General features: G+C 44.3%; 1 long non-coding RNA gene across 3 annotated transcripts; it reads left to right on the forward strand.

Annotated features, from left to right (window-relative positions):
- The first annotated feature begins 618 nt into the window (after nt 1-618).
- On the forward strand, nt 619-18,261 carry LOC139046000 (uncharacterized). 3 transcript variants are annotated; one of them, XR_011505603.1, is made up of 4 exons: nt 619-1,280; nt 8,058-8,135; nt 9,723-9,938; nt 17,506-18,261. It is a non-coding gene; the product is annotated as an uncharacterized lncRNA (long non-coding RNA). The 3 variants fall into 3 exon arrangements; XR_011505604.1 differs by lacking the exon at nt 17,506-18,261 and adding an exon at nt 10,873-11,938 and having other exon boundaries at nt 622-8,135; XR_011505601.1 differs by having other exon boundaries at nt 681-8,135.
- The last annotated feature ends 8,692 nt before the right edge of the window (nt 18,262-26,953 follow it).

The raw sequence follows: 26,953 nt of genomic DNA on the forward strand, positions 1-26,953 counted from the left end.
TTTTGGGTTGACAATTTTTTTCTTTCGGTGCTTAAAATGGTGTGCCATTCACTACTGGCCTCCATGCTTTCTAACGAGAAACCTACTGGGATTCAAACTCTGTTTCCTTTATAGGCTCAGTGTCATTTTTCTTGCCATGTTCAAAACATGTTCCTGGATTTCAGTTTTCAGAAGTTTGACTGTGATATATCTTCATGTGAATTTCCTTGGGTTTATTCTGTTTAGAGATTGCTCAGCTTCTTGAGTATGCAAGCTTCTTGCTTTTACCAAATTTGGTAAGTTTTCAGCCATTGTTTCTTCAGGTACATTTTCAGCCTCTCGTTATTTCTTCCCCCTTCCAGGAATCTGATAAGAATGTTAGGGCTTTGTGAGAATCCCATAGGTCCAAAGGCTCCACTGATTTTTCTCAAGTCTATTTTTTGTCTTTCATCCAGTTTGGGAAATTTCTGTTGTTCTGTCTTCACCGTCCTTGGTCACCCCTCACCCCTCATTCAACAGATGATCTGGTCTATCAAGCTATTTCTGTGGATGTGTTTTAATTTGATGAGTGTATTTTTTTTTTTTTTAAGATTTTATTTTTTCCTTTTTCTCCCCAAAGCCCCCCGGTACATAGTTGTGTATTCTTCGTTGTGGGTTCCTCTAGTTGTGGCATGTGGGATGCTGCCTCAGCGTGGTCTGACGAGCAGTGCCATGTCCGCGCCCAGGATTCGAACCGACGAAACACTGGGCCACCTGCAGCAGAACGCGTGAACTTAACCACCCGGCCACGGGGCCAGCCCCTTGATGAGTGTATTTTTCAGTTGTAAAATTTCCATTTGATTTTTCTTTATATCCTCTATTTCCTTGCTGAGACTTTCAATTATTCCATTTGTTTCTATTTTATTCATATGTGTGCTAATTTATTTTAATAATAGCTTATTTAAATCATTGTCAGATAGATAATTCTAACATTTTTGTCATGTCTGTATTGGCATCTGTTGTTTGTCTTTCTTCACTAAGTGTGATATTTTCCTGAATCTTAATATGAAGAATTATTTTCTATTTAAAGTTGAACATTTTGGGTATTATATTATGAGACTCTGGATATTATTTAAACTTTTTGTCTTAGCTGGCTTTCTGTTACATCACTCCAGCAGAGGAGAAGAGGTGAGCAACACCTCATTCCTTCCAGGTGTGGGAAAATGTTCAGACTCCTCATTCCAGGTGGGGATCTTTTTCCTGCTGGAGAGGGTAGAAGTGCTGACTTCCCACCAGAGCTCCACCTTCCTTGGATGGAAGAGGTAGGTGTGTCTCCTTATTGATTCAGATGTGCCTACACTGACACTAGGAGGGCAGAGCAGCTCATTACCACATGGCAATGATGAAGGTCCTCACTCTGCACTGCTCTGTGTCTACCCCTGTGGGGTGGGGAGGGGCAGCTCTTCACTGCTGGGGGAGGAGTTGGAATCCAGGCACCCACAAGGTTTGTACTGACACTACAGGGAGAGGGCTTTGTTACAACCTGACACTCCTCCCATTGAGAGTTGGGGTCTAGGCCCCTCCCTGTATGCAGAGCTGACTCTAGTGCTCCTTGTCACTGACAGTCATGCCAGAAATGACAATGTGTCATGTTTAAAATTATGTTTGAAATACCGTAGCTTCTGCCTGATCACTTAGGTCGCTCCCCTGTGAAGCCCTTAGCCACCAAATAAGAGATCTGAATGCCCTGAGACTGCCCTGCTGTGGAGAAACTCAGGTCACTGGGGGAGGTCTCCTGTAGGTCCTACAACCAAATCCAGCATCAACTACAGACTTGGGAGTGAAGTCACTTCCAGAGGATTCCAGTACCTGAATGTCCAGTCAGGCCCAGCCAGGGAGTCTTCTCTGCTGAGGTCCCAACATCATAGAGCAGAAAGGAGCCATCCCTACTGTGTCTTGTCTGAATTCCTATCCTGTGACCATGAGCAAAATTAAGTGGTGTTTTTATGCCAGTATTTTGGGGAAATTTTTAATTATTTTTTCCTTTTGGTTTGTTTTGTACAGTAATAGCAATAAGAATAATGCTCTCACAGAAAACTCAAAATGTACAAAAGTGTGTATATTAAAATCTGAGTTTCCTTCTTTCCTTCTTCACATCCTTCCAGTTTCTGCCTCTAGAAGTAACATGGTTAAATTTCCCATTTCCTTCTAGATTTATAAATGGAACAATCGCTAGCAACCAACTCTGTAACAGGCATTTTTCTAAGGGCTTCACAATATTGGCTTTCATACGTGTTCTTGGAGATGACACCAAATGCACAGGCAACAAAATATATTGACAAACTGGATTCATGATTTTTTAAAAATGTGCATCAAAAGACACTATCAAGAGATTAAAATGAAACCCACAAAATGTGAGAAAATATTTGCAAATCATACACCTAATAAGGGATAATTATCCAGAAAATGTATGGAACTCCTAAAACTCAATGGCAAAGAACACTGACAACTCAGTTCAAAATTAGACAGAGGATTGAATAGAAATTGATCCAGTATAGATACTCAAATGGCCACTCTCTTGCATGGATGGGTTAAAGAGCCTCAGTGCTCAGCAGGGGCTGCTCCCAGTCGTGCTCTGTCCACTGCTGGTTGGCTGGTCATAGACAACCACACACAAAATAAAACAAACACGTGGCATAGAAAAGGAAGATTATAAGGAAGATTTATGGTTTACAGTGGTTATTTTTAAATGTGTGAATTTCAGTATTTTCTAGTCTTCAATAATTGATTATTTTTATAACAAATGATTAGTGAATATATAAAATTAAATGTCGTGTCTGACATTTAATCCAATACCCTAATAATAGTTTGTGAATAATCAAGGGCAAATTCCTCAACAACACATGATGAATGAAGTAGAAACATATGTAGATCCTTGGAGACAAACAGTTTTTGAAGATGTCAAGAAAGTAGTGACAGTTCTGCTGAGCTTCAAAAAAGGCAGAGCCAGGACTCAGTCATGGAAATGTAGCATGTATTTCAGTGTTTACACATTCATAGATCGGTTATTTTATGTTGCTTTAATTTGTCATCACCTAGAGTGCCAAAGGTTCTGTTTCTCCTTTCTTTCCTGCTCCTCTCTTTTACCTTCCTTCTTCCATCACCAGGATGGTCCAAGAGCAGCTCAATCCATGCCTGTGAACCTACCACATCTGTAAACACTAGTCCTTGGTCTATGTCAAGCAAAGTTCCCTGAGTAATCGATAAACAGCACCACCACTGAACTTACAGTTATTCTGTGTCCTTCTAGCTCCCCATAAAGGTCTTGTGGAGAATGTTCCCAAATGCAGAGCAGATGAGGAGGCCCTATTCCTTCCCAAGCTAAGAGGGACTTTCTTTCACTATGGTAGAATTGTTATTTTCTTGGTTCCTTTCTTTTTCAATCAATTTCTGACATATACACCTAATCATACACATTATAAACAACCTAATTTTGACTGCCTAAGAGTGTTCACTCAAGGGGTTGAGGAGGAGGAACTTACAATTGACACCTGACTCAAGAGTGAATGCAAAATTGGTGATGCTGAGTTAAAAACTGTACATTATGGGGCCTTTTCTACAGTAGGATTTTTCCTCTTTGGATTAAGAATTTTGTAGTTGTCAACCAACATGGCCCTGACAGGTACATTCTGCAAGACGAGCTCCTGCCTTGTCCACAGGTGTTGTCTCCTCTAGCTTTTGGGAGCCTTGACCTGACCAGGCTTTCCCATCTCAGTTTTCAGTCACAAAGGGAACAGAAGTCCTATGCAAACAGTGCTCAGAGGGATCTGGTCCTAAGACTGTTTTCTTTTCTGTAACTGAGGGTAGCATCAAGAAAAAAGATAAAATGGTATATATTGTAGATTCACTCACTGGCTGATGAAAAAATATAAGAATTGTGGAGCTTACCTGCTGGCTTTTGTCTAGAATGCCACCCTGACTCCAGCCACCTGTTGAGAATGCAAATTGTACTTTTAGTCAAATAAGTTGATTTTCCAAGTAACAAAATTCCAACATGTTCCTGCAATCCCTGAAATAGACTTGTAGTGACAGAGGGATGGAGGGTCTGGGTGATTCTCCGAGTCCTGGGGTGAGGGCCACAGGCTGTGGCTATGGAGGTGTCCCCCAAGAGGAGATGCTATTTTCCTCTGTCACTGCAGGGTCCTGAGGAGGATGAGACAGTTTTAAAGACTGAGAGTTGGTGAGGAAGGAGCAAGCAGGGAAGGTGCACCCTCAGTGCTAGGGCGGCCACAGCTGATTCTCAGCCAGGCCCTTGCACAGGCTACTCAGAAGTAGCTCGGGTCATTACGCAGCCAGATATGAGAGTCACACACTTAGTTTGTTAATCCACCAAAGCACCAGCTCAGACAGCCACTTTCCCAGTTAGTTCACCTTAACTGCTCATCCAGGGTTGGTCAGTTGACTGGAAGCTAGTTCTTGTCAGAACCATTATGTGACAGTTGCTTTAGAATGCCCTTGGTTCTGAGGCAGTTAGAGAACCAAACAGACACTGGTCACTCAGGGTGGTCCAGTAACCGTCAGGAAGGCTCACAAGGATGCCGATGACAGTGTGAACTTGCTGGGGAAGGTTGAACACAAGTTTGAACATCCCTTTTCTTTCTGAGGGGCTTTAATTCAGGTAAATTGCTTCATATTTGGATAAGGGATTGAAATGTGGATGCAGGAGGCTGGATTATGGATTTAGGCACCATAAATAGAAAGGGCCCTTTATTTTGGTTTGGACACATCATCCAGGGCATCAACTTTTTCCCCACAGAAACCTTTCATCAGGTTGTTTTGAGGAAGAGAATGAAGGGGGCTCTTGGTTCAGGCATCTGGGGTGTGATCTACTGGGCTCAGGTTTTCAGAATTCTGTACCCAGGGAACCAACTACATTCCTGCCTCAGATCTCTCATTCATCAGTGTTGTGACTCTGGACAGGTCACTTAACCTCTCTGAATTTAATTGCCTTCAACTGAAAAATGTGTGTTATGCCTCCTGTTCCACACCACACATAGGATTACAATGGGGATCACAGGAGATGAAAACAGACATTCTCCATGAGCTGTGGGCATCCTTCCCATGTAAAGCATGGAGAATAAGCTTCCATCCTCCCCTGTCTGTAGCCCTCCAAGTAGCCTCTCTGTAGTCAACCACTAGCCATGAGTAACCTATTCTTCAGACATTTAATAACTGAAGTCTTATTGAGCATTTGTGCTAAATCAGCACTTGGTCTTAAAGCTGTACTTGTTTTTAATAGTGACAGCCTTATAATATAATAGTAATACATGGGCCCTTCAAGTTTTCATATGACAGTGCAGTTAACTGAGACACAGCAGTTACATAAGTGTCCCAGGGTCATGTGACATCTAAGTAGGATTTGAACCCAGGTCATCAGGCACCAGCACCCATGCTCTCAGCCACTGTGCTCTGCTGCTTATCTGTGTTGCCTTATATAAATAAAGGTATTTTCCCACACAATCCAAGTGTTTTAAGTGAACGTCAAACTCCATGATTTTCTGGAAGCATAACTTTAATGCAGGTAGTTCTGTTGGGCAGCCTGTGAATACTGGTATCAAAAGTTTGAACTGAGAATAAATTATTATTAATTTCCCTATAGTCTTCTGCCAGCAAGATGTCAAAAGCTCTCTCTAGTGTGAATGTACATCCCAGGATCTTACCTTATGGATACAAAGAGAAAAATTGTAGCTTGTTTAAGGAGATATACAGTGTAAATCCAGCAGTTGGTCGGAACAACGGGCATCTTGTCACTTGCCAGGGTGCACCACACAAAGCCCTCCATTGAAGGTGCTGTGGAAATTCAATGCATGAGTTAATTTAAGAATAATCATCATAATTTTTTCCAAGTCCCTTTTTCAAGACAAAATTGTAAAAACACTAAGCCATATCTTTCTTCATTCACATTGGGAAACTTTGAATTACCAAGTCAATCAGTAGTGCTTCAACTACACAAATAAGGATGCATTTACCATCCAAATTTAGTTCACATTTAACAGTAAACCGTGTGTCAAACTAATATTTAGATATTAGCTGCTCACTGAGCATTAGCCAAAATACATCTCTCTTGGAAATGCTGCTCCCATATTATTCTTTAATTAATATACTTTACCATTTAAAACAGTTATAGATTAATAGCAACAACAAAAAATGAGCAGATAAACTTTTTATGTACTTCCTCCCACCTGGAGGTTCACACTGTTATTAACATCTTACATTAGTGTGGTGCGTGTTATAATTAATGAACAAATATTTACACATTGCTGTTAAGTAAATTCCTTAGTTTACATTAGGATTTATTCTTTTGTTGTACATTTCTACATTGTACATTCAAATATGCCCTGTCTTATGTCACCATTACAGAGCCATGGAGGATGGTTTAACTGTCTTGACAATCCCCTGTGCTTCACCTATATTTCATAATTGATTATCTTCATGACAAACCATTAGCTGGTAATTACAGCAGAGTGTTTTGCCTAGAATTGAATCCAGTCACCTAATAAAATATTGCATGCAATCAAATGAAAAATCATACAGAACAGAGGATAATTGCAGTGGTAAATATACGTACCTTTGGAGGATGAAATTGTCTTGGGAGATGACAAGAAGAGAGCAGCAGTTCAGCAGGATTTCACAATAGGTGAGAGGATAATGGAAATGTGTACCCGAATCATTGCGTTTAGTGTAGGATCATTTGCGACTATTTCACGTTGCATTAGGCTGCCTTTTTCTACAAAGCCGTATACCTTGTTCCTCATTTCTTCTCTGCTCTTTTCATTTCTCTCCTTCTTCCGCTAAGCAGGATGGCCCAATAGCAGTTCAATCTATGGTTTTCAAACAATCACATCCATGCACTCCAGCCCCTTCTCCAAATAAAGCAAAGCTCCATAAGTATTTCATGAGCAACATCACCACTGAAGGATGGTTACTCTGTATCCTCCTAGCATCCCAAGACAAGTCGGAGGACCTTCCTACTGGCAGGGCAGGCAAACAGGCTCCATCGAGTGCCAAAGTAAGGTTGTCTGTCATAGAAATGTTGCCTTTTTGGAATTTTGAAAATTAATTTCAAATTTGAAAATATGACACTGTACATTAATTATGCTAGAATGCATATTTTGGGGGAATAGAAGGGGAAACAGTTATAAAAATGAATATTTTCATTCCCCCAAAAATCCATATGCCAAAGCCCTAAACCCCCATGTAAAGGAATTAGGAGGTGCATCTTTTGGAGCTAACCTTAAATGAGGTTATGAGGGCAGAGCCCCCACGATGAATTGGTATCTTTATAGGAAGAGGAAGAGAACAGACCTTCCTCTCTCCTTGCCATGTGAGAAGACAATGCAAGGAGGCAGTGTGTAAGCCATCAAGAGGGCCCTCACCACACTCAAAATATACTGGCGCCTTGTTCTTTCCCATCCTACTCTCCAGAACTGAGAAAAATAAATGTCTGTTATTTAAGCCACCCCGTCCATGGTGTTTGGTTACAGCAGTCTGAATGGACTAAGACAGACTCTTACAAACAGATGCATGATTCAAGAGGGCATTCAAAAACGGCAGCATCATTGAGCCAGCCATGATCGCCTAGTGGTTAAAGTTCAGTGTCCACCACTTTGACAGCCCAGGTTCACTTCCCAGTCATGGAACCATACCACCTGTCTGTCAGTTGCTATGCTGTGGGTACAGCTCACAAGGAAGTACTAGAATGACTGACAACTATGATGTACAACTATGAACTGGGGCTTTGGGGAGGAGGGAAAAAAATGGCAGCATCAAGTTATAAACTGTATGGAAAGGGGACTTCTCATTAGCAGCAATGGTCTTTGGATTAAGAATTTTATAACTGTCAACCAAAATGCACTTGAGAGTTATAGCCCATAGGGAAAGCTTGTACTTTTCCACAGGTGTCCTATATGCTTCTGAGGACTGTGGCTTGACTGCTCCTTTCTCTGTGATATTCTTTACTCACTAAGAAGACACAAGATCTGAGAAAACCTACACAGTATGATTTGATCCTTGCAGTGTTTTCTTTTCCATAACCATAGGTGACCTCAATAACAAGTGAAAATGGTCTGCATTCTGGAACACTCACATACGGAAGAAGAATCCAGATGAACAGAAAGGTGAGGCTTTCTTGCTGGCCTTAGTCTGGAGAGCCTCCCCAATTCCAGCTTCCTGCTGGTAATGAGGATGGGGAGTGTGGTGTAGGAACTGTTTTCCAAGGTAAAGAACTCCAGCCACATTCTACAGTCACTGGAACAGCTCTGTTCCCTTCAGAAGGTGTGGATTTGTGTGCATGGGGCCTTAGGGGTGCCTGCATGTGAGTCTGTGGGATGTTATTGTGAATGTGTCGGGAGTGTGTATGACAGAGAAAGTCAGTTCTCCATAGATATGCCCTAGTTACACAGCACAATTGTAAGTGCCACATCCTCAAAGAAAATCCCATAGCCACTGGATGCTTTACATACATTGACTTTCTCATCACTCACCACAGCCATATCTGTGCGTGTGTTTGCTGTTCCCACTCCTCAGAAAATGAGGTGCAGTGATGAGTGACCCAAGCTCTTGAGAACCTGTGTGAAAAAGTCTAAGTGTGAATGCAAGGCTGTGGCCCCAGTGTTGAAGCTCTGAACTAATTTATGGCCTTCATCCCTCAGCAATTGGAACATTAGTCCCAGTGCAAGGGTGTTCCAGCATCCATCCATATTCCTGAAATCACCTGGACATGCAGAGGTCCCAATCACTGTCCTTCATTATAACGTAGCCTCTGTGGTCACATCACACAGGTCATCTATTGGTACATATTACCACAGATTTTTACATAGAAATTAGTAGAAAAAGCATGTAGAAAACCCACATCTTCTGGTCAGCCACGTATTCTGAGAGATCCAGACACCATGTGGAACAACCGCACCAATCCCTGTTGGTATTGGGGTCATTCCTCAGCATCTAGGCCAGAATAGATAAGAATAATAGGAGACATTTCAATGGTATTTGATGAGGTTATAAAAATATGGTCTAGAAATGGTCAAATATTGTGAGCTATTCCCCCTGGGAAGATTGACAAACAAGAATAACAGTACTACTTGGTTACTACCCTGGTGCCCATCACTCATTGTAACTCTCTTGTATAGCTTGGTCAGAGAGCATCAGTGCTCACCCAGCCATCTGCTCTGTAGTGAACTTGCCCGCTCCTGGCTGGCTAGTGTGAGCATGGACAGCTGCTGAACAATGAACATACACATTACATTAGGGAAGCAAGACTGGAAGCAAAAATATCATGAGTAACAATGTTTAATTGAGATGGTAGGATATCAGTATTTTCAAAATTTCTAAAATTGATTATCTTTATGACAAAGGTTTAGTGAATAAGTAAAAGAATTTTTTTCCTGGAATTAGACCCAGTCCCCCAATGGAAGGTTGCTTTTCGTCAATTGGAAAATCTGATACAACTGAGGAGAAATGCAGCATACATGGATCCATGGAGGCTGAGATGGTTTGGAGGAAGTCAAGAAGATAGTGGCAGTTTAGCTGAATTCAAATATGGGAAAAAAGACTGATGGGATTGTCATTTAATCATAGCATATATGTAGTTCCTTTTGTAAATGTAACACTTCACGTGGGTTTAAGCTGTCTTTAGCTCCAAATCTAAGGATTCTGAGTCTCATTCCTCTCTTCTTCCTCTTCTCTTCTATGCTTCTTCTACCAAGGACGATGGCCCAGCAGCAGCTCAGTCTATGCTTGTTGATCAATCACCTCCATACACTCTAGTTCTGTATCCACATCAAGGAGGGCTCCCTGAGTGATTCCTGAGCAACGCCACCAATGACTGACAGTTACTCTGTGTCCCCCACACTCCCCATGAGGGCCTGTTGGAGGAGCTTTCTCATGAGAGGATGGAGGAAGAGACCCCATCTAACACCAAGGTAAGGCTACCCATCTTTGTCTGAAATAGATATCATGGCATGTTGGTTTATTTCACTTTCAATTGAACTCTTGTATGAAGATCTGACAATGTACATGATAGATGATACCTGCAATTTCATTGGTGGGGGTCTTGTCAACTGTGTCTCTCTTACCAACTGATGCCTGATTCAAGAGGACGTTCACAAATAGCAGCATCAGCTGATCAACTGTGTGGGAGAGACTTTTCCTCAGCAGAAATTTTTCTTCCTGGGATTAAGAATTTTGCAATTGGAAACCAATATAGACCTAGATGATAGATCCTCCTGGAAAAGCCCATGCCTTTTTTGCTGCTGTGCTGCACACCTGCTTTGGGGCCTTTGACTAATGGTGATTTCCCATCAGTTTTCTAAAGTCACCAAGAGAATAATTCCCACTGACTTGAATCCCAGCATTGAGCAGGTCGAAGAGAGAGTCCTGTTGGGGGTTTTTACATAAATTGATATGTATATATTACAAATGTTTAAAAACTATTTTATATGAGATAAGATAAATATATATAGAAGCATCCAAATATGAGAGAACTTAATAAATGATTATAAAGCAGTTCCCCTAGTGACCACCACCAAGATCGTTCCTTCTCTCATATAACACTCATTTAGTCTTAGCTGTGCAAGTCACTGCAAATTGAGTACTTCATATGTCCTTGTGTTAATATCCTTCTAGGCATTTTGTTGTTTGTATTTTTGTCAATACCTCTGGAAGGAATCTTGAGAATAATATTATTTATTGTATAATATAAAGTATGACTCTGAAAGGTGATTGCTTTGTAAAGTATAAATTTATGTTTTTATTCCTGCATCATCACTCCTACTATATTTAATATATAAAAACTAATTTAAAGGAAAATGATTTATATTATTTTTAACTGCACACTCCCCTGGTTTCTTGCCCAAGGGATCCCACAGTTTGATCTTACACTGAGCCTGCAGAATTTATATTCAGCTGTGCAGATGTTTAAAAACTCCCCAGCCCTCCCACGTGACAGCACTAACAAGGGTACCAGGAAGAAACGCCAAGAGAGGAGCCTTGTGCCAACCTCACAAAGGCTTCAGGTTGACCTCAGCAGCTGTGAAGGGCCAAGCTCTGCTGTGAGCTGACTTTCTGAGGGTTCCTGGGAGGCTACTCCTGCCGAGCACTACATGGGCCCGTGAACAGAGGGCACGCCATGGCAGGGCCCATCCAGCAGTGGAAGGACCCCCTGCCTGCACCAACTTCCCTCACTGAAACCGTGGAACTCAAGATGGAGGGCAGGGGAGGGGGGCAAATGCAGAATGTGGCATTTAAACCTGAAATGCGTGTGGAATCCAGCATTTGTAGATTAATTTGACTAGGTTATCTTTTCTTTTTCAAGCATGGATAAAAACTTGAAATAAAAATGAAACAGCGCTCATTGAAAATGAAGAAAGTAATAAATTTGCATACTTAGTTTTGTGGCATTCACAATCCACACCTAATGCACCAGTGTTTCTAGTTGTGCTCCTTGCCACCGTGGGGTCCTGTGGGAGGCAGGATATGCCAGGCGAGTGGGGTGCTGGAAGACATTTTTTAAAATAATATTTTAATTAACAAAAGTTGTGTAATTTGTAAGAGTGTAAAATGAACATTTAACTCTCCTCTACCCTACAGAAACTCTGTGTGTACTGTAAACATTTACTTGGGTGCTATTCCATAAATTATCAGCGCACAGTCAGGAATCTATGTATCATTAAGAAATAACCCACTTGAGTATTTGATGATAGAATTGTTCACATGGCTTTGTTCACTTAGCAAGGCATCTTGCGCAGCTTCCCAAGTCCATACATTTGGGGATTCTCACTGGGGTGTTTACTTCTGAATTGAGACAAAACTGGAGAAAAATCCAAATGTCCATCAACTGATGAAAAAATAAAAAGAGGTGGCCCATCCACACAACGGAATACTCCTCATCAGTGGACAGGGACAAATTATTGATAAATGCTGCAACATGGGTGAATCTCAACAACATATGGCTGGTAAAGTAAACCAGACAAAAAAACTACAAATGCATGATTTAATTTATATTAAAAATCCTTTAAAGGTAAATTTACAGAAACAGAAATGAGTTAATGGTTGCCTGGAGCTGGATGTGGAGCATGAATTGACTGCAAACAGGTACTCTCAAAACTAGTTGGGCTGATGGAAATGTTCTAATGTTCAATCATGATGATATGTAATTTGTTAATCTATGAAAACACACAAAATAAGTGAGGTTTATATCTTATTAAAATATACCTCAGAAGATACCTAGCAATGTGTGAAGGGTTGGGAATTATGTGAAATAAATGTGACATACTCATATGAGTTTAAGAAGGGTGATGGACAATATAGGTTCACTACTTAATTTCTCCTATTTAGTACATGTGAACTTTCCTGTAATAGTAATAATAAAGGCTCTGCTGAGTGTGGTGTAGGATGAAGAAAATCCTTGGCTTAATTTGCTCTAAAGTAAATGACAATTTAGTTGGAAGGATGAGACATATGTAAAAATAACTACAGGAACAGCTAGAGAAGCTGAATGAATGGTCTGTGAAAACAGAAAGGAGGGGAAATGAGAAAAGGCTTCATGGCGGAGATAAAGTCTGGGCTGTGTCTTGGGAGAGGATGGCTTTGATGTCAGCCTGGGGGGAAGGTCCATGTGGAAGGACAGAGTGAGGAAATTTGAGGGCACCTATGAAGCTGTGAAGTCAGTTTTACCTGGATGTTGTGATGCTTAAGAGTAATAGTAGTGAGGTAAATGAATTCACTCAGCAGGGATTTCTTGAACATCTATGATGCCCAGGTAATAACTTAGGGGCTAGAGAAATAGCAGGGCAAAGAAACAACAAAAATATCTACCTCTTGTGTCCTGTATTCTAATTAGGGAAGACAATGGTAAACAAATGAATCATCGAATGTCACAAAACTTTAGGAAAAAAATAAATATGGAGATAAGATCAGGAGTGGAGGAATGAGCTTAAGAAATCGGTTTTATTTCCTGTGAAGCTGACACTTGCACAAGGCTTGGAAGGAGGTGAGGGCATGAGCCATGTTGAGAATGAACTTCTGGAGGGTGGAGAGGAGGAAGAGAAGAAAGGGGACAAGTCAGGTGACTACGACACTACTTCAGGCAATGATGATGGAGGTTCAGAACCAGAGTGGTGGCAGTTGAAGCAGTGAGGAGTGTTCAGACACTGGACAGATTTTAAAGTTAGAACTGACGGGGTTTGCTGACAGTGTGGATGTGAGAAGTTACGGAAATTGGCATCCAGGCTGACTCTGAGGTTGTTGTCCTGATGGAAAAGATAGAGTCACTATGAACAGAAATGGAAAGAATATAGGTGAGGTAGTATTGGGCATGAAGATGAGAAATTCTGCCTTGGTCATTTCAAGATAGATGATCTATTAGACTACCCTGTGCAGACACTAAGTTAAGAAGATTGCGATCTAGGGTGGAGGTTGTGCTGGAGATAGACACTTCGAAACTGTCAGTGCTTAGACTGCGTTTAAAGCCTTCAGACTGCCTGATAGCACCACGGAGGTGCAATGGAGAGGAGAGCCAAAGATCCAGAGCAGCGCCCTGGGGCCCTCAAATGTGAGGAGCTTAGAGAGAGAGGAGCCCCTGCAAAGGAGACAGACAGGGAGCAGCTAGTGAGGCAGGGGGACCAGGAGAGGGTGGTGCCCTGGAAGCCAGTGAAGAAGACTGACAAGAAGGAGAGAGTGATCCACTGATTGCACAAGAGGGAAGCTGGGACTTGACCACTGGGTTGAGGGACAGGAGGTCATTGTGAGCTTTCCAAGGGCAGTTTCAGTGTAATTTGGAAGATAGAGCTTAATTGGCCCGGGTTTAGGAGACAGTGAATGAGCTGACTTAGAGACAATGCACATAGATGGCTCTTTGGGGACTTTCATTGTAAATGGGCAAGAAGGAATTGAGATGATGGATGGAGAGTTTTTAAAGGGGAGTCTAGAGGAGGTTTTATAAGAGGGAGAAATAAAAACTTGACTGTGTGCTGATGGAGCAACTTACTAGAAGGGGAAGAGTGAACAATGGTTCTGCATTAGGAAGAGGAGCCCCGTGTGCAGGTGAGGCCATTGACGGACTGGTGTTCTCGAGTAAGTGGGATAAAATTTCACCCATACTGTCTTAGAGTGAAAATATTTTTAGAATAAAGTTGATCAAAAGAACAAAAGTGTATTCTAAATATTAGGAAAGTTGAAAACAAAGGATAACATTTATTGGAAATGCCTCATTTAATGGGATGGATGGTGATGGCATTAACTGTGAACAGATTAAAAGAATTATCAAAGTTTGACTCTCTGGGGTGCCCCAGGATGTCTGTAAGACTATCCACACCTGTGTGACCCTTTGAAAGTAGAATAGAGTGTGGACACCACTTGGACATAGGAAGAAAAGTTCATGTGTTTCCAGGGAAATCAACTACTAGCCTAAAGAGAGGGCCATAAAAATTGGCATCTTACCAAACAATAGGGTACATTCTACAAATAACTGAATAGAAGTATTGTGGAAATTTAATTATTAACTGGTTTCAAGAATAATGATTTTAGTTTATTCCATGTCCCAAATTTAAGATAAAATCCTAAAACTGATAAGCCATATGCTTTGTTATTCATTCATACAAATTTTAACTTACTAAGTTAACCAGCAATGCTACAAACACATCAGTAAAGATGCATTTAGAAGTCAAGCATGGTTCACATTTAATAGTAAACAATGTCTCAAGCTAATATGTGGACATTAGTTGATTGTTGAATGTGAGCTAAAATTATTTCCGTAAAACAGCATTGCCAGGTTATTTTTTTTAATTAGTAGACTTTATCATTTACAACAGATTTAGATTAACATAAAAAAAGGGCAGAGAATAGAGTAACTTCTCATACCCACCCTCCCACCCTATGCACCCTGCTATGAACCTCTTATATTAGGGTGACATATTTGTTACAATTAATGAGCCAATATTGATATGTAATTATCAACTAAAATCCAAGTTTAGAATAAGGGTTGCTACAGGATTTGCTAATGCATAATGTCATATAGCACCATGACAGTATCATACTGCATTGTTTCATTGCTCTAAACATCCCCTATTCTTCACCTGTTCTTCTCTCTCGCTTTCTGAACCCCTGGAAACCCCTGAACTCTTTACTCTCTCTATAGTTTGCCTTTTCCAGAATGTTATATAGTTGTAACATTGAGTGTGTAGCTTTTGCAGACTGAATCTTCTTCTCAGCAATATGCATTTAAAGTTCCTTCATATTTTCATAGTTTGATAACTAATTCAGTTTTTATCACTGAGTAGAACGGATACAAAGAAAGTTTGTATCAGGAGCTCAGCTGACCTGGGAGAGAGAGGGGAGCTGTCAGGTGTCACAGCAGCCAGTTAAAACAACAGGACGAAATCAAAGAGTTAAGCCTCTAACCACTTACTGTGATGGTACAAGGAAGAGGCTAAAACTGCAGCAAGTGCCCACTTCCCCCTTCCATTTTCCCCGTGGAATGTCGCCCCATTCAGGGGTCAGGTGGGTCAGTGCAGATCTGAGCTGTCTCTCTGTAGAGGAGTCCCTAACAAAAGGCCTGGCAGTTTTATGGACCCTGGGGTCAGGGGAGGGCGAGAGAGAAGGACTGGGAGTGGGCAGGTGCTGGGTACTGACTCAGAGAGCGCGGACAGTGTCTGCAGGCTTCCCTCTCCTCCCCCATGAGGCGGCCTTGCAGAGGAGCCTGAAGAGAACCACGGCCCAAGGCCTTGATAAAGAGACCCGGGAGTGAAGGTGCCTGGGCCAGGAACGCAGATGTGTGAAGAGCAGAACTGGCCAGAGGAGCCTGAGCGCTTGACTGCAGCTCCCTTCAGAGAATGCAGGGCTCAGGCCAGGCACTCAGGCTGCGGTGTGGGGACAGAACCCCTCAGGGGACCCTACCGGAAAGGCTTTGTATTTGCCCATGGGGGATACTGAGAAATCACACATGGGTTTTTAACCAGTAGCCAGACTCCTCAGTTTCTTTCTCATTCATCTTTTGAAGGGATCTTGGTTATTTCCAGTTTTTGATGATTTTGATAAAGCTGCTGTGAACATTCATGGAAATGTCCCTCTATTCACTACTTTCACCGCATCCCATGAATTTTGAAAAGTGATATTTTTATTTCATCTAGTTAAAACTATTTTGAAATTTCTATTTAGACCTCTTCTTTAATGTCTTCTGTGGAAGCACGTTGTTTAATCCTCAACTATTTGGGGACATTTAACAAACCATGTCCATGTACCCATCCTCTTGTCCAGTGAAGCAGAGCTCCCTAACTGATTCAAGAGCAGCATCACAATGCCTGACAGCCACTCTGCATCCTCCAGCCTCCCAGGAGGACCCTTTGGAGGAGCTTCCTGGTGGCAGGAGAGATGGAGAGGCCTTATCTAATATCAATGTAATATCGTGTTCCATTGCCTGAAATAGACACTTTGCTTTCTTCGTTTCCCTCTTTATTGATTAAGTTCAGATGTGAAGAGGTAACAGTGTGCAATATAGACATTAACACTGTCTTCTGGGGGGGTGGAAGAGGAGGTCCTTCCCTCTGGCATCTGATTCAAGAGGGCGTCTACAATGGCAGCACCAGCTTGGCAGCTGTACGTGGGCCCTTTCCTCAGAAGCTGGGTTTCCTCCTGAGATCGAGAATTCTGTAGTTACTAACCTAAAGGACTAGAGAGCTGTGTGGTCCAGGAGAAGCTCATGCATTTACCACAGTGCATGCTAAGCTTGCTCTGAGGGCCTTGACTTGACTCCTGTTTCTATGTGCTTTGCAATAGTCACCAAGAGAACGACAGCAACAAAATATATCAGCAAACGGCCCTCCCCCTGGTCTGCTCCTCACAGCGCTCTCAGGTAGTTGAGGCCATCTCAAGAGCAAGAGGAAAGGGTGCACATTCTGAACCACCTCACTTGCTGAGGAAGATACTTAGAGGATAAGACAGGAGGGCATCCTGGCTGCTTCCTGTCTCCAGATCCAACATGATTCCAGGGTCCTGATGGGAGTGAGAACTGGGGTTTTCATGGAAAAAACTGATTTTCCAGATTAGAAAAAAACATGGCCATGTTTGTACAGTACCTGGAAGTAACTGTGCTCCCTTTAGGCAGTGCGGGGCTGTGTGCATGAGGGTTGGGGGTCTTGTGTTGTTCTATGTGAATGTGTGTCTGTGAGTTGTGTTGGGGATTCTTTGTGTTAACCAGGAGTTATTTCCCACTTCCACAACACAGATGTCATTGTCGATCTTCTCCAATAGTTTCCATCATGACTGCACACGTTATATACATTAACTCAATAACTCGCACCCAGCTTCACCTGGAGTTTTGTTATTTTTCTTATCAGATGGAGATACCTAAGTGCCTATATTAATGGCCCAAACTCTCAAGTTTCTAAGTGGAAGAGCCAACATGTGGACCAGGTGTGTGTCCCCAGTTCTAGTGCTCTGAACTGCTGATCTGCGTGTGTCACTCAGACATGGGATCTTTACTCTCTGTGCCAGGGTCGAGAATGTGGGAGGACAAGCCACACTCCCTGCACTTTACACGGAGCAGGATGATCATGACCTCCAGGGAGCCCAGCGAGATGGTGCAGGGGATCCATCAGGCGCTGGACAGAAACAGCTCTGGGTGGGAGCCGTGCAAGAAGTACATGAGCCGAGTGTGCACAGCACACCCATGTGAGAGGACTTCTTGTGGTGGAGGATGGAGATGAGCAAGCTGAGGGTGTGTTCATTCACCAGGGTTCAAATGAAGAGGCTGACTGCCAGCTCCACGGCCTTCAAAAGCATTGGGTCCCACATACCCATTGAGCTTTAAGGACTGCCAGGAACAGCCTGGGAGACGAGAGGAGAAGCTGCTGCCCTAGCTGCTGGCTGACCCAGCCACCTCCACCTGGTGAAACTTCAGAGACTGGACCGCTTCTCCTGGCACTTCTTCCCTCCCCCACTCTTCTACATCTTTCCTCCATATTTGTGGGGGGAGGGGAGGTGATTACTGTAAATTACTGAACTTGGTTCTTCCAAACCTTACAGTAATATTGATGCTCCAGAAATATGTATCACAGATATTCTGCTGTTTTGCATCCTACTTGCACACTCCGGGATTATGAAGCTGTGCATGCTCCAGTTTGAAAAGTGTGTAGTAATGTAGTACTGGGAGTTAATCAGTAATTCTAAATAGAAAAATGACTTTGGAAAATTATCAGAGTCAACCCAAATAGCAACAAATAATTAAAAGCAGTTCCAAATGAATAAAGCTCTGATATGTGCTGTGTAGCAGACATGTAGAAATTGCTTGACCTTCATACACTGACTAACATTACCTCACATTTCAGGAAGACCAATGGGACTTTTTTGTTGGCTTGTGTTAACTAGGACCAATAGGTCCACAATAGCATAAGGAAATTCCATCAACAGGCTCTGTTGGTGTCAGAAAGGAGTGAGTGTAGTCACTCAAAGCAGGTTAGGGCCTCATTTCACTTTGTGACTGAGTTTCCTGCCTGTATAATACAGGGGTCCACCTTCCACTGTGATTCCCTCTCCTTTTGTAACCGGGGCACAGAGCAGTCACTCCAAGAGGCCTGAGCAAGTTCAGCCAGCCTAAGGCTCCCAGGGGTGCCCCTCTGTGAGCCAGGGTCCCTGCTGGTCCAGAGGAGGCTTCATGGCAAGAGACACTAGCAGGGTGGGATGGAGGGGCATGCAGGAAAGGTGGCTTTTAAAAGGCAAATGCCAGCTTCCAGGGTGACTGTGTCAATATTTTAGATAGTGAATTTATGGTCTCAGAAACCATCAGGGAGTTTCCACAGAGTTCCTCAGAAGTCTGAAGTTTGTCCAGGAAGTCTCTGGCCACCATGTGTGGGGAATGTGTGCACAGTCATCTAACCTGAAACGACCCTGCCCACTGGTGACCATAGCCAGGGATGGGCCTAGAGTCTAAGCAGTCAGAGAAGAACATCCTTTACTCTGTGGGAGCAGGGCCAGAGGAAGCAAGAAGAGGGCTGGAGTCTTGTTCCCACTTAATTTCTCCATTTTTGATATTCTTTATGCTTAATGCCCCATTGGATGAGCCATCAACCAGTGTTGCTCTCCTCCTTAAATATCCACCCATGGCTCTCATCCTCTTCAGGGCAAATCTCAGTTCCTGAGTTGACTTTTGGGACCCTCAGGGGCCTGTCCCCCTAAAGACTCTCTCATCCCCCACCTTATACTTTACACTGCACACATTGAATCGTTCGGTTTGCTCAGTTCCCACATATATGATCACATCTCAGTGCCTTCGCAGGTGCGGCTTCCTCTGGGGGAAGCCCACATGTCAAGAAATTGGCCAAGGTCCATTGGACTCTGCAAGACAAATTTCATGGTAGATCCTGGCCTGAAGAATTTGCAGTGCCAGCAGGAAGACACACAGAGGTTTAACTATCTATAGTGCAGACTCACCTGTCCACAGGTACAAAGGAAGGGCATACACAGCACAGCACATGCTCCCTTGCTGCTGGAGGTACCAGGAGCGGCCTCTTGAAGGGGGGGACCTCTGTTAGGGCCCTGAGGGATGGGTCTGTTCACAAGGAAATGGCATCACAGGAAAAGTAGGCATCCAAGCAGAAGGAAGCAGGAGTGACAGGAGCAGACAGGACAGAGGTGGGAATGAGGCTTGAGAGTGGGGATCTGACCATAACCCCTGTTTCTAGGATAACCCCCATTGGTGCATTTTACTCTGGGTCTCCAACCTTAAACATCCCACAGCTCAGGGCCTGGAGGGCAGTCAGCTCTGATGACTAAACATCCTGCTAATGGGACCTTTTCCTTCTCTCCTGTGAGCTTCAGGCCTTGGCAGATTGGGCCAGTGGCTGCCTCTCACTTCTCTCGTAAGTCTGAGCTCAACTCCACGAGAAGGGGTTTGGGCTTTGTTCTGAAGAACAGGGGGTCCACTGGAGGGTCCAGCAGGGAGGGACATGACCCCACTCCAAGATGCCTTGGGGCTGTGGGTGAACAGTCAGTTCCAGGGGTGGAGAGAGGGGAAGCTAGGAGCCCACAGAGGAGGAGGCCACCATGGTCATCCCCACAAGAGGTGACCTAACATGGGCCTGGCCCTGGGAGGGAGGAGGAGGGGAGGAGCAGAGAAGGGATTGGGGGGGACACGTTTATTCGTCTCTGACCTGACCCGATTGTAATTACCTGGGAATCAGCTGTGTCTTTGGTGGATGGTCTGTCATTTAGGGGACTTCTTGAGGCGTCAGCAGACAGCCCTAGGTTATGACGCCTTTCCGTGTCCTTCAGCAAGTCTCTTGTCCCTTTGGAGCCTCAGATTCTCACTCTCAGTGAGTCTGGCTGTGGCCACCTCACAGCAATGCTGTCCTAGAGGAGCCTCCACAGGTGGAGTGCTGGGCTGCGGGCCTGGCACCAGTCACTGTGAGATGCTGCAGCTGATGCTGCGCTCGGTTAGTGCTGTCCCTGGAAGCCCCGCCCCAGCATGGCCAGGGTTTGCAGATGTCCCATCACAGGCTCCTTAGTTTCCAAAGTGAAGTCACAGCTGCCCCAAATCTCTTACAGGACTCCAGCCCCAGAGCACAGGTGGGGGCCCTTCACCCACATCTGCGTCCTCTGATCTTTCTGTCTCGTTGCTGATTCTGTTCTGTGGAACAATCTGTACTGAGGGTTGGAAGATGGTGGAGCCTCAACCCAGGGTCCCCACAACTACCCTGATAGGTCAGTGTCTCAAGGAACCACAGGTCAGAGAATATAAGACTCTCCAATGTGCGTGCCTGCCCAGGATTCATCACCCACAGGACCAGGCCTACACACCCCCTGGGTGGCAGGGACACGTCATCACTCTTCATGGGACAGTGGGAGGCAGGTTTGGAGTGATCTATGATTTAGTGAGAGGCCTGTGATCCCCCTGGAACTATGGACTTGGGTCCCAGTGATGAGCCTTGGAGACATGATCAGGGACCATGAAATCACATGCCATATTCTGTAAAGAGCCCTCTGGGCCCTGATCCTCCTACGATGGGTTACAGGTCACAGGGTCCTTCAGTGGGGGGAGGTGATGATCAGAAACAGGTGCACATTGCAAATGTCAGCACAGGCCCAGCTCCAGAAGCACCAGCCCCAGGCCTGCTGCACCCACGCTCTGCCACAAAGAGATATAGCTGCAGATTGTTTAGGTCTGTCTTAATTTCTTCCAGCAGTGGTTCCTAGTTTCCATTGTACGACACTTAGGTTTTCCTCAATTATTACGTATTTTTATGCTGTTGTAAATGGTACTGATTTTTATTTTCAATGTTGGGTGGCTGATTGCTAGTATATAGAACCCAGTTCCATTCTGCGTGCTGTACTGTTTCCAGAAGCCCAGACTGAAGCACTCAGACCAGAAGCATCTCTGAGTGTCTCCTAGATGCTGAGCTGGGTGTGAGCAGATTCACCCTCCTCTGGTCTCCTCCACTGTCTCCACTGAGAGATGCGTCTCTGATCAAGGGCTTTCTGCCTGTGAAACATGAACCAGGTGAGACAGTAGTGGATCCACTCTTCTGAGGAAGTCAGGTGCTGGCTGAGGAAGTGACAACAGCGGTCACCCCCTGAGCTAGACGTGGGGGAGCCAGTGCAGGGCGGCTGCTCCAGGCCAGGAGGGTGGAGGGAGCTTTGCGTCTTAGTCCCCGTGGGTCTGGGGCCTGAGTCAGTCTCAGAGCTGCTGAGACATGTGTCACAGTAATGTCACCCTCTTCAGGCTGCAGCCCAGAGACGTCCAAAAGTCTGAGTCAGTGGGGGCAACTTTGGATCCAGAGAAGTGGCTGGGGACCCTGGAACCTTGATTCTTACCTGAGTCTGACTTGAAACTGAGGAGATACTGGAGGGGGCTCCCTGTTTCTGCTGCTATCAGCTCATCCAGAAGCCACCACCACTGAGAACACTGCTTAGGGTGCAGGTGAGTCTGTTTGATGTTCCCAGAGGTGCAGAGAAGGAGGACACTGAGTCAGCACAGGCGGGGAGCTATGACCTAGAGACACAGACAGACAGGAGTGATGGGGAGGTAACAGGGAGAAGATGCTGGGGTTGCGAGTCCAAGGGGCTGACATCTGGTCGGAGCTGCCTGGGTCTCTGAGGTCTGTCCCTGTTTGTGCAGTGAGAGAGGAGCAGAGGAGGAGAGGGGTCGAGGCCATGGGGACACAGCCATCCTGAGTGCCAAGCTGGGGCTGGGTGGCCCAGACCTCTTCTATCTTCTCCAGAGGCCCGAAAGAGGAGCAGCTGCTCACACAGACTCCCCTTACTGGAGAATCTGCTCCATCCTGAGCATCAACTGAAGTCTGAGCTGGACTCTGTAGACAGACTAGAGTCTGAAGGTGAGACCCAGAGTTTGCTGTGGAAGGGACCAGCTACTGGGACCCTCCACAGCCCTGTGAGCAGAAGACTCTGTCCAGCCCAGAGAGGACACAGCTGCAGGGTCCCCATCAGCACAGGAGGCTCCAAGGCCCCAGCCCTGGGGAGTTTGTAGGATTACACAGCAGGGGCCACCCACTGAGCAGACCCTGGGGAGACCCACAGTGCCCCCTTCTGTTCACTAGTCAAACTTCAGTCTCTCAGCGGAAATGATGTTGGGGGGCACTCGCCTGAAACTTGGTCACTGTCACCACAAACATTCCTGGGGCATGCTGTGAGTGAAGTTACTGATATTATCTGATTGTCCAATTTATCAGAGAGCAAACACCTTCCAAAATCAATAAATGATTTTAAAATCTACCACATAGTTAATATTAAAGTTTAGAGAAGACTTTAAATTACGCTATTAAAAAGGTAACACATTTTCATGGTTAAGTAAGTGATACTCAAAATCACAAGTACTGAAAAGTGTGAGAAATAGATATCAGGGAGCATGAACTATCTCTGGCAGCATTAAAAAATGAACTTTCCCAAGTGCATTTTGCCTTCATGATCTTCATTGTGCAATGATGATGAGCATCTGGCCTATGAAACAGAACAGCAAATGTGCTGTGGATTCAGCTTATGTATATGAAGAAATGTTGAACATTAATTTGGTCTCTAACATCAAACTAATGCATGAGAGTAGGCCTGTTAACGCTCTGTGAGTAAGAAGAGTCTCACAGTCGTGGTGGGGTCTCCGAGTCTCTCTGTTGGTTGATGTATTTTGGAGCTGAGCCTCCCCCCATCATTACAGGTAGAGAGGGAGAGAGGAAGGAAAGTCTGGAGGAGTCACCCTAGAGGGATGGAGACAGCCTGGGAGAGGCTGGAAGGGGCACATGGAGATGAACCTCTGGATAGGAGGATGGGGGCATGGGCCTCCCTCCCAATGATGGTGTTACGGTCTCCATCGTCTCACTTGCTCTCCTGCCTCGAAGGGCTGAGACGTTCTGAGCACAGGAGGAGGTTTTGGTTGCACTTCCCCATGGGTTTACATCACTGTGGAAACACCACGATCCACATACAGATCACAGTAATAGTCGGCCTCGTCCTCGGGCTGGGCCCCCGTGATGGTGAGGGCGGCTTTGTTTCCTGAGATGGATCCAGAGAAGCGTTCAGGGATCCCAGAGAGGCAGTTGTTTGTGCTGTAGGTGAGTGTACGGGGAGCCTTGCCTGGGGTCTGCTGGTACCATCTAGGATAGTTACTGGTAGAGACTGACCCAGTGCTAAGGCCACAGGTGAGTATGACCGTCCCCCCTAGGGACACAGAGAATGATGGCTCCTGGATCACCACAGCCTGAGAATCTGCCCCTAAAATCAACAGGAAAGAGACAGATGTTATGGGAGACAAGGGTCAGCCCGTGACCGTGCTTTTATGTGCCACCCAAGGATGCAGAGTCCTTCTGCCTGACCTGAGCTGTAAGTGAGGAGCCAGAGAAGAAGCACCGTCCAGGCCATGGTGGGGACACTCCCAGATGTCACCTCCTCAGGCTCCTGGGCTGGAGAGTGTTGTCCTCGGGGCCTTTTCATGCCTCTCAAACCCATTAGGAGGAGAAGGTGCTTCATGCAAATCAGCTTCCTCTCTCTTCCTGCCATAGTGTCACCGTTATGCCCCTGGGGGAGATCTTGAAAGAGGCAGATGCTGGGACCTCACACAGACCAATGACTGCACAGTGACTGAGACACTGAGTGATGAGGTTGATGTTCTTTTCTAAATCAACTTCCCCATGTCCCTGATGTCCTCAGCCCTAAGTTTCTTCTCTGGAGCCCGAGGGCTGGATGAGGAGATGGGGGTGTTCTCCACCTCCTGGTCCAGCCATCTCGTTCATCCCAAACCTGATCCCAGGCTCTGAACTTCTTCCCTCCCCAGTGAGATCACTTGTTGGCTCCTTTGTGGGAGATTAGTGGGCACTCCTCTCCCCAGCAGTAAAACCAATGGAAATCACACAGTCCCATCTGGGTGTGTGGAGGGACAGGGGTCTTCCTCTGACACAGTCTTTGAAACTGTCCCCAGTAGCAGCGGTGGGGGATCAGGGCTGAGGGAGCCGACACACAGAGCTGCACTGCCAGGCTTGGGACAGTGACTCTCCTTTGCTCCAGGAACGATCAATAATCTGGAGTAGATTCAATGTACCCGCAGTTTTTTAGAAGAAAAAGGATGATATCACCATTAAATTATGAGATCCCTCCCGACATCAAATAAGAAATGTAAGAAAACATGTGACTCATAATTAGAAATAAAAATCATACTGAGTCTGAACCAGTTGGTGTGAACATCATGGAGCATTTAATGCACCTTTTTCCTCAACAGTCTCACCTGGAGCAGAAGGAAGGGGAAGAGCAGAGGAGGGGATTTTGGACTAAGGAGGAGCAGTAGGAAGATCAAATTTCTCCAGTAATCTTTGAAGCTTAGCCACAAATGATGTTCTCACAGTGAGAAGTAAAGTATGATTTTATATACATTTCAGAATTGCTGGTGCATTGTCTGTTTCATAAAATGTGCGTGGTTATTGTTTTCCTTCCTCATCATCTGGGTTTGAGAGTCTGAACTCATATCAGACAAAGATTGGTAGTAAATTATTTTGTGCCTTTAAACAAAGATTCTTTGATATAGTAGTGAAAATATGCAATTTCATGTGCAGCAAATTTGAAGATAAAAAGCTTCTAAAAGTTAAGAGAAAAAGGAAGAATTAGAAAGAATAATGAAAATATCTGAAAAACACAATACCAGCTTCCATAGTCACTAAAACATACAGAAATGAATGACCAATAACACTCTCCTTAGAAATAACAACCAAAATTATGAAAATTTTAGAGCTAATGCATTTATTATATATTTCACCACGAATAAAGTGGGAGGTCATAGTAATGAGCCAGGACCTCTGACCTCTGAAGGGAGCCCTGACTCAACCCCAGAAACTGTCTCAGAGACTCTCAAGGCGCCATGGGTCAGAATCATTCCTTCCTATCAGAAGGTCTGGAGCCCGGTGAATGGAGGGATTGGGAAGCTGGATATGGGAGAAGAGCCCGGGGCTCAGGGGTCCTTCACAGAGCAGGAAAGTGCAGGGAGGAGCACCCCCTGGTGGCTCTTGGGAGATGCTGCTTGACCCAGGTCACAGCTTCCCCTGGGCTGTGCTGTTTACCTCTGAATGACCCCACCATGGGCTAGAGGATCAATGAGTCCCGTTTCAGTGGGTTCAGTAACTTCATTTTCCTCTTCCGCAGTGTGTCAGGGCACCGCCGCTGTAAGCTCACAAGCTCTCTCTCTGCTTGAGGCATCTGGCATCTGGCTCAGTGCGTCTTCATGTCTGCTCTCCCCCAATTCTGTGTTCACCATCGCCCAGAGATTCCAGTCATCTAGTTTCAGCCCAGATCTTGCCTGGGGTCAAGGTGAATGCTTCTGCATATAACATGGATGCTACTTGCACCTACAGCTGTGTTCATGTGATACTCTTCCTGTTGGTTTGGGTTCCATTGTTTTCCTAGAATTAGAAAATGAAACTGCCCTACATTCTCTCCTCTCTGTCTCTCTCTCTCTCTATATATATATAAATGCTCACATATATATATAACGTAATATATATATAGCTTATAATATATAACGTATAATATGAAACATGTAACATATAATAGTAAAATTATATAATATATAGTATTTATGTATTATATATCTGCATATTATATAATAAATATTTGTATGCTAATGAGCCTAATAATATTATATATAAAGCATATAATAGTTATATAATGTTTGTGTATTATATATAATTTTATGCTAAATATATATAATATTTACTTATAAAGAAAAAATTCTTTTATTTGACTCTGATATATTTAAAATACTTTAAATGTAGTTTTGTAATTCTGCTCAGGATGAGGATTGGTTGAAAATGAACATTACTATAAATGGAACACCCCCCCCCCCCCTTCAGGGCTCTTCTGCCGTTCCTGTACTGGAAACCCTCACGGTCTATTACTCCATGTGCGTTGGGTCCTAATGAAGATTTTTAGTTAGAGCTCCACGGAATTAATGGCGGTTGGATGTCTGAGATCTAGGTCCAAAAGAACAGATGTTTGCCAGCATCTTCCCAACCAAAGAACCAGAGGAGGAAGAGCAGTAGGCATTGCGGATTACATTGAGGATGTGAGCACAGGGTGGGGTTGCAGTGAATGTGGAGATCCATGTGGGTGGTATTGACCGACACTCAACGAGTTAAGTCATCCCGTCAATGGACATGGCTGTCCTTTCACATATTTAAATCTCCTTTGATCTTTTTCAGCAATGTTTTGTAGTTTTCACTTTACAGGCCTTTCGCCTAATTGGTTGTTACTCTTAAGTATTTTGTTATTTTTGATGCTATCATAAATGAAATTTTTTTCTTAATATCCTTTCCAGTTTCTTCATTGTGTGTATACAGAAAACCAACTGGTTTTTCAGGGTATCACTATCCTTAACTCTTGTAGGAGATACTGGATAGAAGCCATTAGGGGTTATGATAAGAGTTTGTCTTCTATTTGGGGACAGCAGGGTCAGAAG

Source organism: Equus asinus, chromosome 8 (genome assembly GCF_041296235.1).
Source record: "Equus asinus isolate D_3611 breed Donkey chromosome 8, EquAss-T2T_v2, whole genome shotgun sequence".
Taxonomy (NCBI): Eukaryota; Metazoa; Chordata; class Mammalia; order Perissodactyla; family Equidae; genus Equus; species Equus asinus.